This window comes from Mycteria americana, chromosome 2, assembly GCF_035582795.1.
Source record: "Mycteria americana isolate JAX WOST 10 ecotype Jacksonville Zoo and Gardens chromosome 2, USCA_MyAme_1.0, whole genome shotgun sequence".
NCBI classification, from domain to species: domain Eukaryota; kingdom Metazoa; phylum Chordata; class Aves; order Ciconiiformes; family Ciconiidae; genus Mycteria; species Mycteria americana.
Genome location: NC_134366.1, coordinates 8,334,562 through 8,345,969, shown reverse-complemented (window position 1 = coordinate 8,345,969; position 11,408 = coordinate 8,334,562). Strand labels below are relative to the sequence as shown.

At 44.4% G+C, this 11,408-nt stretch overlaps 1 long non-coding RNA gene across 3 annotated transcripts in view; it reads right to left on the bottom strand.

Annotated features, from left to right (window-relative positions):
* Positions 1-1,370: 1,370 nt before the first annotated feature.
* Positions 1,371-11,408, bottom strand: part of LOC142405274 (uncharacterized) — a 33,767-nt gene continuing 23,729 nt past the window's right edge. For 2 of the 3 annotated variants that reach the window (XR_012774112.1, XR_012774113.1), the window contains 4 exons: positions 7,397-7,566; positions 5,423-5,535; positions 4,702-4,801; positions 1,371-4,453 (listed from right to left, as the gene is read on the bottom strand). This is a non-coding gene — a long non-coding RNA (uncharacterized LOC142405274). The remainder of the gene's footprint in view (positions 4,454-4,701; positions 4,802-5,422; positions 5,536-7,396; positions 7,567-11,408) is intronic. The other variant, XR_012774114.1, reaches the window with a different exon arrangement.

Sequence of the window (11,408 nt, the reverse complement as noted above, 5' to 3'; positions counted from 1 at the left end):
GACAGAGAGGTATTTAAATGAATGCACTGGATATAGAGAACAGAATTCTGCAGCGTCTGAAAGCCAAGAGTAAAACTTTGAACTATTCCTTCTGAATTTGCACTTTTACATACAGAGCACGGCTGAGTTAGAGCCTGAAGATGGAAACATGCAGACACAGAACAACAAGGCTGATTTTCTAGATCTTTTGATCCTACAACCTGTTTTCTCCAGGAACAAGGTCTAGCTTCTAGGAAAATAAAGGTAACACAAATGAAAGTGCTTGCTATTAGGATAAGAAATCACCAAACACCAGTGTAAAAGTTCAAAATGTGCTGAGTTCCCAGTATTTAGAATTGGTGACTGCCTCATCTCTGCTCTGGAGCGTTTCAGTGTCACTGTTGTCCTGCCATTTATTTGAAGCCAAAACCATTATTCTTGGGAACCAGGTAGGTTTTCAGACTCTCTTTCCAAAAACCATTCAGTATAATTATGGGATAGGATGTACTAAAACTAAAATGTTAATTCATCCCCACACTGAAACATACATTTAGCTGCCTCTAGGATTCTTGTGAATGAGAGCAACGCACAGATAGGACAGAAGGCATTTCATCTTGCAAAGCCATCACGACACGAAACAACATTCAAAGGGAATGGAGAAACCCTTTAGCTCCAGCATGTTTCATGAAAACTGAATGCAAGGTCCATTTTCTTACAGTGTGGTCTCCTGTCCCAGATTTCCTCCCTGTCTGCAACGGCATGCCAAAGCTCAGAGCACTGCATCTCCCCATGCCAAAAGAAGCCTTTTGTAAACCAGAATAAATACAAGTAGAGACTGGAGTAGAGACTGGAGCCTCACCTCCTTTTGGACTTGTCTTGTTTCCCCACAGCTCTTCTTCTCACTAGTTCATTGGTTTTGATACTCAAAAGCAGATCCTGATAATCCCGGGTAGGGTGACATTCGGTTTTGAATACAGAACAAAAGAGAGGTCAGCGTGTAGTCTTGATACAAAGAATCAACTGCCCTTCCAATCCTATGCAATTGTATAAAAGCCTTAAGTACTCCTGAATAAGGAGTTGCCTTTTTGTAGACCTACAGCTGATGGCCTTGTTCAAGTATCCATTTTTAATGCATGAAAGGAAACGTAGAAGATGGTAGTTGAGAATGCAGCTTGCCAAAACTTCTGCCACAAAACAGCAAAGGTCTGTTTTAAGATGATTTAGCAAACACAAGTCTAAAAGGCTTGAGTATAGTGCAACTTTGAAAAAACTAGTGGCCTTCAGCCACAAAATTGATTCGGTAGTGCTGTAGGCTGGGTTCATGTTCATCTCCAACCACTAGCTCAAGTCACAATATTGCTCGTTTGCTGGAATTTTGTGTAGCTAACATTCACAAACATAGGCCATGGTAACTCCAGAACAACCTATAGATTTAAATGCTAGTAACTACAGCTTAAGCTAAACAATAAACCTCTCAAGAAGACCTAAAGCAATGTGAAGAAGCAGATACAGACAATAAAAATGGAAATATTTCCCATGTGAATATATAAAAAAATAAAATTAGAGGCTAATAACTAATAGAAGAAGTCTTACTAGTCCAGAGAACCTACTCCTTGAATGATAATTCGTTACTTATCATCGGACTCTGCATATCTTGCCCACAACAGACTGCTTAAGTAATGTAGATCTTGTTCATTTTTATCAGTTCTCTTTGTCAGGCCCTAATGGCATTGGTTAAGTTTGACTTTGCACAGAAGCCGCCAACAGAAATGCATTACCGAGCGTGCTGCTCTATTGGCATAACTCAGGGTCGTCAACACAATGAAAGGATCTCAGCTGCACAACCCAAGTTAAAGTTGCCTCCTGCCAATCCACCACATGCTAAATTCCAGTGAATTGCTTAATTAACGTAACGAATGCAGACTGCACTCTAGTCTGCACTATGGGTAGCTGGAAACACCCTCTCGTACATAACCAACAATGCCTTGTCCTTTAACAATGTGGCCTAGATTTTATCTATTCTTAAGAGCTCCTATGTGCACACCCCTTGTAAATTTTCCTATTTCATTGTGCAGAAAGTATTTCTGGTTAACTATTTTGGTAGTCTCATTTATATTCCCTATTTCTAGAAAGGCTCATGCATATGTTTAATGCATGAATAGTTCCAGGGAAGTCAATGGGAAAATTTTTATCTTTAAAGTTAAGGGTGTGCGTACATCTTGACAAAGTCAGACTGGACTTTGCATCTATACCTAAAGCTTTTCTCCAGCTGTGTCTGCCAGAATATACATAAGTGAACCAGATTTCTAACAGTAGTCCATTATTCCTCCAACTGGAAGGTCGAAATCCACCATTGACTGTACAATCATCATATATGGCTGGCTTCCTTTTTCCTACTTCTTTCCCAAAATACTCTGAACATGGGGTGTGAAACAATTACTGCAGGGGCTAGAAAAGCGCATGGACACACAGAGCCAGTTGATGATGACTGGAGAAGGAAGGCGGGCCGTGCTGACAGTCGCTGTCATCTCACATCGCAATTCAGAGGCCTGTAGTGGTACCCACAGGCTCACCGCACAGAAGCCAGTGTCCCGTTACCAGACTGTGATGACTTGCACTCACTTCCACCTTCTTCTGGATCAAAATCCATGATCGAAATAGCTTATCATCTTGCTTCTCTTCCTCTCTACTATTCATGCCCCGGTCACTTGTAGTCCTTTCCCGTCATCATGTTGATGGTTTAACATCACACTAGTCTTTTTGTATAAATGTTCCACTCAGAAAAAAACAACCAAACAAAATAATAATAATAATAATAATCTGTGTCACAGAAAAAAAGTAGCTGCATTTTTCCTATCTCAGTTTCATTTTCTCTGCTGCAGAAGATGGGCCAGTTTAAGACTCCATGGAGTAGGAAAGTATGCTCAGTAGAACAGCATAACTGCTGCCTAAATAATGTTAAACTATCAAGTAGAAACAACATTTTTTGCTCAGTGATTGCATTCCCTCCCACTCTCACACAAGCCAAGAGGAGTCTCTTGTGGTTACAGCCAGGGAATGGGAGACAAGCACTGGGCTGCTCTTGGCTCAGCTCATTTTTTTGTTTGTGTTGGACACACAGTGACACTCCCCTTGTCAGATCCAAGGTCCTAAAAGCAATTTGTTTTCGTTTAAAAACAGAAAAGGCAGTGCTTTCTTACCAGCACACACGCTGGGGAAGGCTGCCTTGCTGACAAAGCAGCTGTCTGCCCTTGTGCTTCAGCTTAGGTGCTGTGGCTCCCATGGCCCCCACCCAAATCTCAGGCGTGTCAGAAAAAATATAAACACAAACTTTCCAAACTTTTGCTATTGAGCCAGCTATATTGCTGGTTTGGCAACTACAACACTCAGTTCTCAGCCTTATTGGGCCCTACCAGAGCCACGTGGACACAGAGATCTGCCCACACAGCCCAACTTGCAAGACCGGTGCCTCAATTTGTCATGCTCGTTTAATAAATCAATTTATTTCCTTTAACTAGGGGCTAGTCAGCAAACTCTTACTCATGCATTTCTCATACAGTAAGTCACACTTCCCAGTAGCATTCGTGTGAATGCGGTTTCTGCCTGTAGCCTTACCTTCGCTTTAGAAAAGCAGTGAGGTGAGGTTGGTTTTCCTGAGATATCAGTTCTCTTGTGACTCCTCACAACCAATAAAGATCTAATTTTTCTACCCATGGTGAAGAGTTATTGGACACGTGGTCTACGCTGTGTCCTGTACACCACGGTGTAGGAAAGGGATGTTGTCCTCCAAGCAATTGGCCTGACCTGGATCCGAGTGGCCAAGCAGCAGAGCTGCATTTCACTTGCAGCCCCTCTGCCACCCCCTGGTACGTGTCCTGGGGGCGTATGCAGAGGCTCTTCGTGCTGGAGCAGCCCGGGACACTTTCCCACTGAGCCGTGGGAGATCTCTTCTGTCCTTCTGGGCAAACAGGTTGTTGCGGTAAGCAGCGGAGGTCTATCAGCGATGGCATCTCTCAGTCTGCCCCAGCGGGGCTGCGTGGGAGGGCTATCGCTGGTTATCAGCATCAGCAAAGGCATGGCTGTGGCTCCCAGTAGCCCCCTTGGCCCCGCTTGAACTACTGCGCTTGGGCGAGAGAGTCTGCGAGAGGACGGCGGCAGAGGTCCCCTTGGCACTGCTCCTCCCAAGCTCTGGCTGATGGACTGCAAAATCTCCAGGCCCGTGTGCTCAGCCTGCCTCGTCCAGCTGTGGGAGGACTTTCAGCTGTGGAATAATTTCTCAGAGGAAGTGTCTACCCATGAATTAATGTCTCTAAGAACTAATTCTTGGGTAAACTGTATAAACAGTCCCTGGAGTGCCTCTCCAGTACTCAGCTTTTGGGCTCAAAACAGACCAAGCAGGCAAGAAGATTTTCAAAGGACGGTCTGTCTGGGCAAGGGAAGATGTAGGTGACTCAGTGGTTTTCTCTCTCACAGCCTAAAAAGACAGAAAGGTCCATAGTGGTCATTTGGGGTGAAAATTTATAGCTTATTAATTAAAAAAGAAAAAAAAAAAAGCCATTTCTAAGCCAGATCATAGATTCTAGGCTGCCATCCAATGTCAGGAAATGTTCCCTCCCGGCGGGGGATCCAGGCTAAAAGGTTATTTAATACTTTCTGGTTGATTTTGTATTTGGAATAACTGCCTTAAATGATGGGGTTTGGCCTGAGAAACTGTTTGCTTACCTGGCACCTGAACTTCAGTGATAAACTTTAATGTCCTCCTCTGAGTATTCCCACAGCACACAAAGGAGACTTCACGCAGTCCCGCTAGCTATAAATCTGACTTTTTTAAAGAAAAAATCAAAATCAGATGTTGCTCATTATCTCTTCCAACTCCTATCTATCCGTCAACATCCAAAAGTTTTAAAAGCCCTGCTTAAGCATGTCTCCACTCCATTGATGGAATATCCTTTAATATTTTATAGCTCTGACTTGCACTTCTAAAAGTACTAATTAATCTCACTAGATAAAAACTGGCACAAAATGGCACAAGTGAGAATAGCTCCATCCTTCCTCACAGCAATAGTGTGCCAGTTCATCTTGCAGCATGTAATGATTTACTGTAATAGTTTTAGGCCCGTAATGGGGCCAATAACTGGCATCTGGAAGCTGTGAGGCTCTTTCCCAATGGATGCCATTCACATATAGTTATTTAATTAATTAACAGCTCCACTAGCATAAGCCAGTAAAGAGTCCATTAAAGTTTTTTTTTTTAAATATCTTCCAAAGTAAGAACATATGCTGCACACTGCTTTTCCCTTGGAGAGTGCTTAATGTTGCAACCTGTTTATCTTATGACTGATTTTCAAATTCCACCTTAACCAGCTGCTTTTTGCTCGACTTTAGGATTCGGCAGAGAGCGAACTGCCGAGCACTCAGCAGGAGCAGCGGAATAACATTCTACCTGCATGTGCTCATTCCCGCGCAAGGTGCCAAACCCCTGCAACGGCTGCCTGGCTGTCTCCGCGCTGTTCCCAGACGTTACACGTGATGCACTTTCACTTGCCCATTTCTCTGCTGAAAAAAAAAAAAAAAAAGAAAAAAATCAAGGTGTGGAGTGCATTTGGAATAAGCAAAATACCAGTGGGAAAACAAACCCCACCAGACACTGGAGGGAGTTGGTCAAGTTCGTAAAAAGCATTTGAGAGCCCAGTCCCATGTGAAATGTGGAAAAGCTATCAGGGGCCATAAAGCCAGCAAAGATGGGTTTGGTCTGGTTACAGTGCCAAAGGATTTTACTTCCCAAATGATGAGGATTCCTATTCCTGAGGTGCAATTAAATGCAAAGCAGGTCCTAATGGGTGCTGCTCTGCAGTAGCGTGAAGGGCTCATCCGTAAGCCTCCCTCCTTCTGCAAGGAGCTGAAACAGGAGATAAGAGTGGCTTCCCTTGCCACCGTCCGGGCACACGCACATGCAGCGTGCAGCTCTGGCATGGTGCCGTGCAGCAGGAGTTATCTAAGGAGCTGCCCCATAAGGACACAGTAGACATGAAGTTGGAGAGCCTCTGACAAGATGGTAACGTCATTTAACAATAACTGTCTAAAGTAAGCACTGCTAACATGGCATGGCACAGTGTTAGCTCCCTGGTACTGGATCATGATGTATAGGACATGTCAAAAGTTATATAATCCTTGATGCAGAATCCTTTTCTCTTCTCTGGCTGTAATGCGTTGTGTTGTTCCTCCTCCCGCTCTCCCTCCCACCGGCCCGCAGCACAGCTTTCTGCCTGCAAGGCTTTCAGCGCGGCATGCAGCAAGGCTTTGGAAAAACAGCAGTGCCCTGGAGCAGCCGTCACCTAGAGCCCTTCAGCTGGGGCCTCATCCCTGTGATCCACCATGGATCGTCCAGGGGCTGTGAGAAAGCCAGGGGAAGGCCAGCAAGAGCTCGGTTTGATACCCTTGTGAGAGAGAAGTCAGGTTTGCTTTGCCTAGATGTCAGGTATGGATGAGTGAAGAGGCATCTTTTTAACTTTTAACGTTTCATGTTCCTGCCTAGGTAGAGCCTCAGGCCTGACAAGCGTGAATAGTTCCACACCCAGCTCACTTCCAAGTCCATCTGGACCTCTGAAATTGCTCTTCAGCCTAAACCCCCTAAAGCGATCAGTCTGTCAGGGCTTCTGGGTCATGGCAAGACCTCAGTGGTAGTCCTCCTCCTTACAAAAGGTAATGGCAGTTGCTACTGCCTCGCAGGCAAAGCAGGTACTGTAGAGGAGGTGGTTCCCACTTTTAGGCAGTTACCTACTGCTCAGAGCACTCTCCAGGAAAGTGGCGCATGGACTGAGTTCCTTCTTCTGTAGGAGGCCGTTCAAACACGCATCTCCCACCTTCCTCGGCAATACCCCATTCCCTATGATAATGTGCTCTCCTGGGCAGGAGGAAGGAGGGAGACTGTGCATTCGTTATTGCGTGTGTCTGTATGACCTGTAATTTGCACAAACTCTATCAGAAGTCCCTGGAGCAGAGGCCAGAGCTCAGGCTCTCTCCTCCCAGGAAAGTGCCATAACCAATAGGCCATGCAAGGCCATCTCAGCTAACTTCACATATCAAGTAGCTAGATACCTAGATGTCTCATACAGGCAGCAGAGCAACAGGCATTTCCTGTCCTGAAAGGAGACAAACATCTCTCTTGAGTTACTTTTCCTTTCCACTGAGTGTACGTGGAGCCTGCGGTGACTAACAGAGTCTTTGAAGTCCAGTTGTTCAATATCTAAACCAGGGCAGATGAGTTCCCCCTCTCCTCCCTCCACCCCTTTCCTGTCCTGTCTTTCTATCCCAGTGAACCTTTCATGTTGCCGCAGCTCTAACAGGAAGACCTGGGAGCACACAGTTACCCTAATCCCCTGCAGAGCAACCAAGAGTTAGGGGCTAGAAGGCTCACCATGGAGCTGTGGCCTCGAACCATCTCCAGAAGTTGTCCTGTCACCCAGCGACTGTGCAGAGGATGTTCATGGGATATGGTTTCCTTTCCCCGCTTATTTTAATAGACAAGACTGACCGCTTCTTGGTTCTTCGCAACAGATGCTGTAGACACCTATCTTCTGCGAAGAACTGTAAAAAAATTATTAATTAATATGGTAATTAATACCGCATGGGTGCTCTGTGCTTTTGTGGAAAGCAAAGCAGCTATAAACCCAGTTTAACTGGCTATTCTGTTTCGCTGATTTGTACTGCTCTATTACTCCAATGAATATACTCTTTAAATGGGATTTAGGCTTAATATTACTCATCTTCAAAATATTAGAAGTATCCCACAGTAGCCATGAGTTCAGGTTTCTTGATTAGAGTTCATTTACAGATAAATTATCTCAAGGTGGAATGAATGTTAAGCACATATATCCAGAATTTAAAGTAAAACACCTCGAACAGATTTTGCAACTAAACTAAAACCAAGCAACAGAAAATCCAAAACACTCATATCTAAAGGTACACTTAAAATCCAAACAGGTTAAGATTAGAAAGTGCATTCTGTAGCAAATATATTCCCTGGTAGGTTTTATTTCATGAGAAAAATCCATATTCTGTCATAGGTCTCATGAAAAAATTTTGACCAGCTACAGCTACCTCTGCGAGGTCACAGGCAAGTCCAAAGACGCAGTGTGGGACCTTTGTGTGCTGACTTCCTACCTCCACATCCAGCCTTTAGACTAACCTTCTGTTTCTTTTCTAAGTTTGCAAATACATTAGACTGAACTTCTATTAAGAAGTTCTTTGATTCTCTACTGTGGAAGAAAACCCAATTCACAGCCTGAGAACTTCCTGGGATGGAAAGATGATGGTGCGATTTTCTGTTTCCAATAGTGTCACTGGAGGATCAGCAAGTATCGTTAAAACCATACGACAGAACTTTCACTGGACATATGCCGTATAATGTAAAAACACTCAAAGGATTAACGGCAATCAGTGGATATATCTCTAGCTGTGCACAGACAGTAAATCTACAAAGAAGGGATTAGCGATACAGGATATGAACCTGCAAGGAAAAAAAATATAGTGGAGCCAGAAATGAAAGCATAAGAGAAAGGTTATTCCTGTATTTGTAAAATTTTATACAAGTCCTTGCGTTACATGATGACTTATTTGTATTGCAGCAATATGTAGAGATCCCACAATAAGAGACCAGTCACAAGATGCTGGGTTTTGTATACGTTGATCACAAAAAAAGAGTACATGCCCTGAGGCTTGCAGTCCAAGAGCAATTCCTTGCAAGTGCATCCACATGGTTCTACTGTCAATATGTGGAAATCCAGTCCCAGGTGTTAGCCCAAAATAGTTATTCGATCAAGAAACATCTTTATTCTTTTGATGGTCATTACTAAAATAAAATGCCTTTATTATGAATTTTAACAAGACCCATGCACTCCCTAGCTAGCTTTACTTCACCACCCTCTTATCTAGCAAGTTTTTCCTAATGTCAAATCTAAATTTTATTAGCTGCAAATGAATCTGGTTCCTTCTTTCCCTGTCCCCCAGTGGCCATGGGGAAAGATTTATCACTATCCCCCTTACAATAAACTTTAACATATTGCAAGATTTTTATCGTGTCTCTTCTTTAGACTCTGCTGTTCCCAGACTAAACAAACAATCTTTTCAACATTTCCTCCTAGGTTGTTCCTTCTATGCCTCTGATATTTCTAATGTCTCTCTCCTGGACTCTCTCCAGTTTGTCTACATTTTTTCTTACAGTGCAGTGCCCAAAACTGGACACTGTATTCCAGCTGAGGCCTTACCGGTGCCAAGTGGAGTAGAATAATTATCTCCTATGTCTTGGGTTGCAGTCACACATCCTGTTCTGCCTGCAGCTGAGCTGGGTGAAAAGAAATAAACTTTTCACCCACTCCAGCTGCTTATCACCACCCCTCAGCTGCAGGCTCTCCCCCTCCCAGGTCACCCAGCATAACTGCCGTATAATCGTTCCCTAACACAATCTGGGTAAACGATCCAGGTTAGAGTCAAAAATTCAAAAAACAGGTCTTTTCTAATCATCAGTTTAACAGACCCAGGTAAGGCTGAGGTATAAGAAGGTATAAAGAAGCCAAAACTTCAGGTGAGAGGAGATGATGAGCAGCAGGGTTACGGACAGCGGCTTTCGCTGCTGGAGTAACTGCAGCCAGAAAACGACGCCCAATATCGTCCTTATATTCAGCCTTTAGTTCACTCTGTGCCCCCAGTCCCTCCCTGTGCTGCTGCCCAGCCGGGAGGTCCCCTTTTTGCATTTCTCCTCCCAAAGTGCAGTAGGTCGCACTTAATCATCAGGCTGATTTTGTAACATTTTTCCCCATTATCAATGCCATCTAAATTCAGATTTTGTTGTCCCTAGTAAGACCACCCCGAAGAGCGGTGTTTTGTAAGCGTGTTCACTGTTCTCACACCCAGGGTGGTTATGAAAAGGATGAAGGGAACGGCAAGGCCTGGCTGAAATGCCTTCCTAGTGTGACAGCAATACCTTCGTAGCCATCGCCTACAGGTTTTCATCCACTTCTGCAGCCACCTTAGAGTGACAATGTTTTGTGTCTGCTCACAGCACTGCACAGAACAGGGTCATAAGGCTTACTAGTGTCACAGTACTAATTTCTACGGGTTTCCTCCACTTACTCTTCCTATAGAGAACACCTAGCAGGACACCACACGAGCTTCTCACGCTGGTAGAAGAAATACGACTAAACATCTTGGAAATTCTGTACTGATTAGACTGGACATGAGCATTTCTTTTCTTAATCTGTGGCTTCTGCAAAGATATGATGGAGACCTGAGTTGGCTGCTGATCAGTCTCGTAAATCCTCTGCTCCTCTGCAGAACAGAGCGTTCCATGATCTGAGGAATGAAGACTTGGGAAAACAACAGTGCTAAGATACTTTTGTCACAGTCCTCAGCACGAGCTGAGGACTAAGGGCATCTCTATACCAACCAGGACCACCAGACACTGTGAGGCCATTCAACAAAGTGACCCTGAGAGACTCCCTCCCACAGCTGACGTTTCTTTCTGCCGTTAGACGGAGTTATACTTGTTTTGGTTTATTGCCTTCAGCTCCGGGTGTACCTGCATCCCACCCTTTGCTTACCCATGCATCCTTTCCCTGTCCATCCTCATTCCCTGTTTTTCCCCTTCTTATCTACTTTCCATCTCCTCCCATTGAAACTTTCCTCCAACAGCTTCCTTCTTGTTTTCTCAGGCTCCCCTCTGCCACCTCGCCATTCTCCTCTTGGCACCACCACAGCCCCCATTAACCGCATGCATGCACTGCTCTGCCCGGACACAGCTGTGATGACTCTGTTCACGCTGCAAACCCTGTCTATTTTCTCAGGCTCTTTGGAAGTGGAGGGTTAGGTAGTGCGAGCTGATGGCAGGATGAAGTAATAGGAGTAGAGATGAGGTGAAGTTCTTGTTCTGTCTTGAACACAGACTGCCAATCATGCCATAATAGATGGTGGTTCTGGGCAGGGAACAGCTTTTCAGCCCACCAAAATTAGACCATTAAATGGAATTTCCTCTATGGGCTAATCAGGATTTGAACCCATTTCTCTGGAGATAAAAGGCACAGCTCAATCTCCTGATTTGCGAGGTCATCTGGAATACAAATCAACTTTCATGTATTCATTTGAAATGTTTTTATGTAAGGGATTTTTTTTTTTTAACCTGCTTGTTAGTGCCTTGTGCCTAAACTGGAGCTGTGAAGTGACTTTTTCTCACTAGAGGCTAAATAAAGTACTGTACTGTTTTTATAAATGTCCTAAGCTTTGCCAGAAGGCTGGCAATGAAAGAGGCTGGCAGGAGACAGGCACCGTCTCTGTTCCGTATCACGGAAGTAAGCCCAAGGACGCTGGCCAGTGCCTCCCATCCGCGGGAATGTGACCAATTAACGCGCAGATGATGTCATTGGATGGCAAAAGCA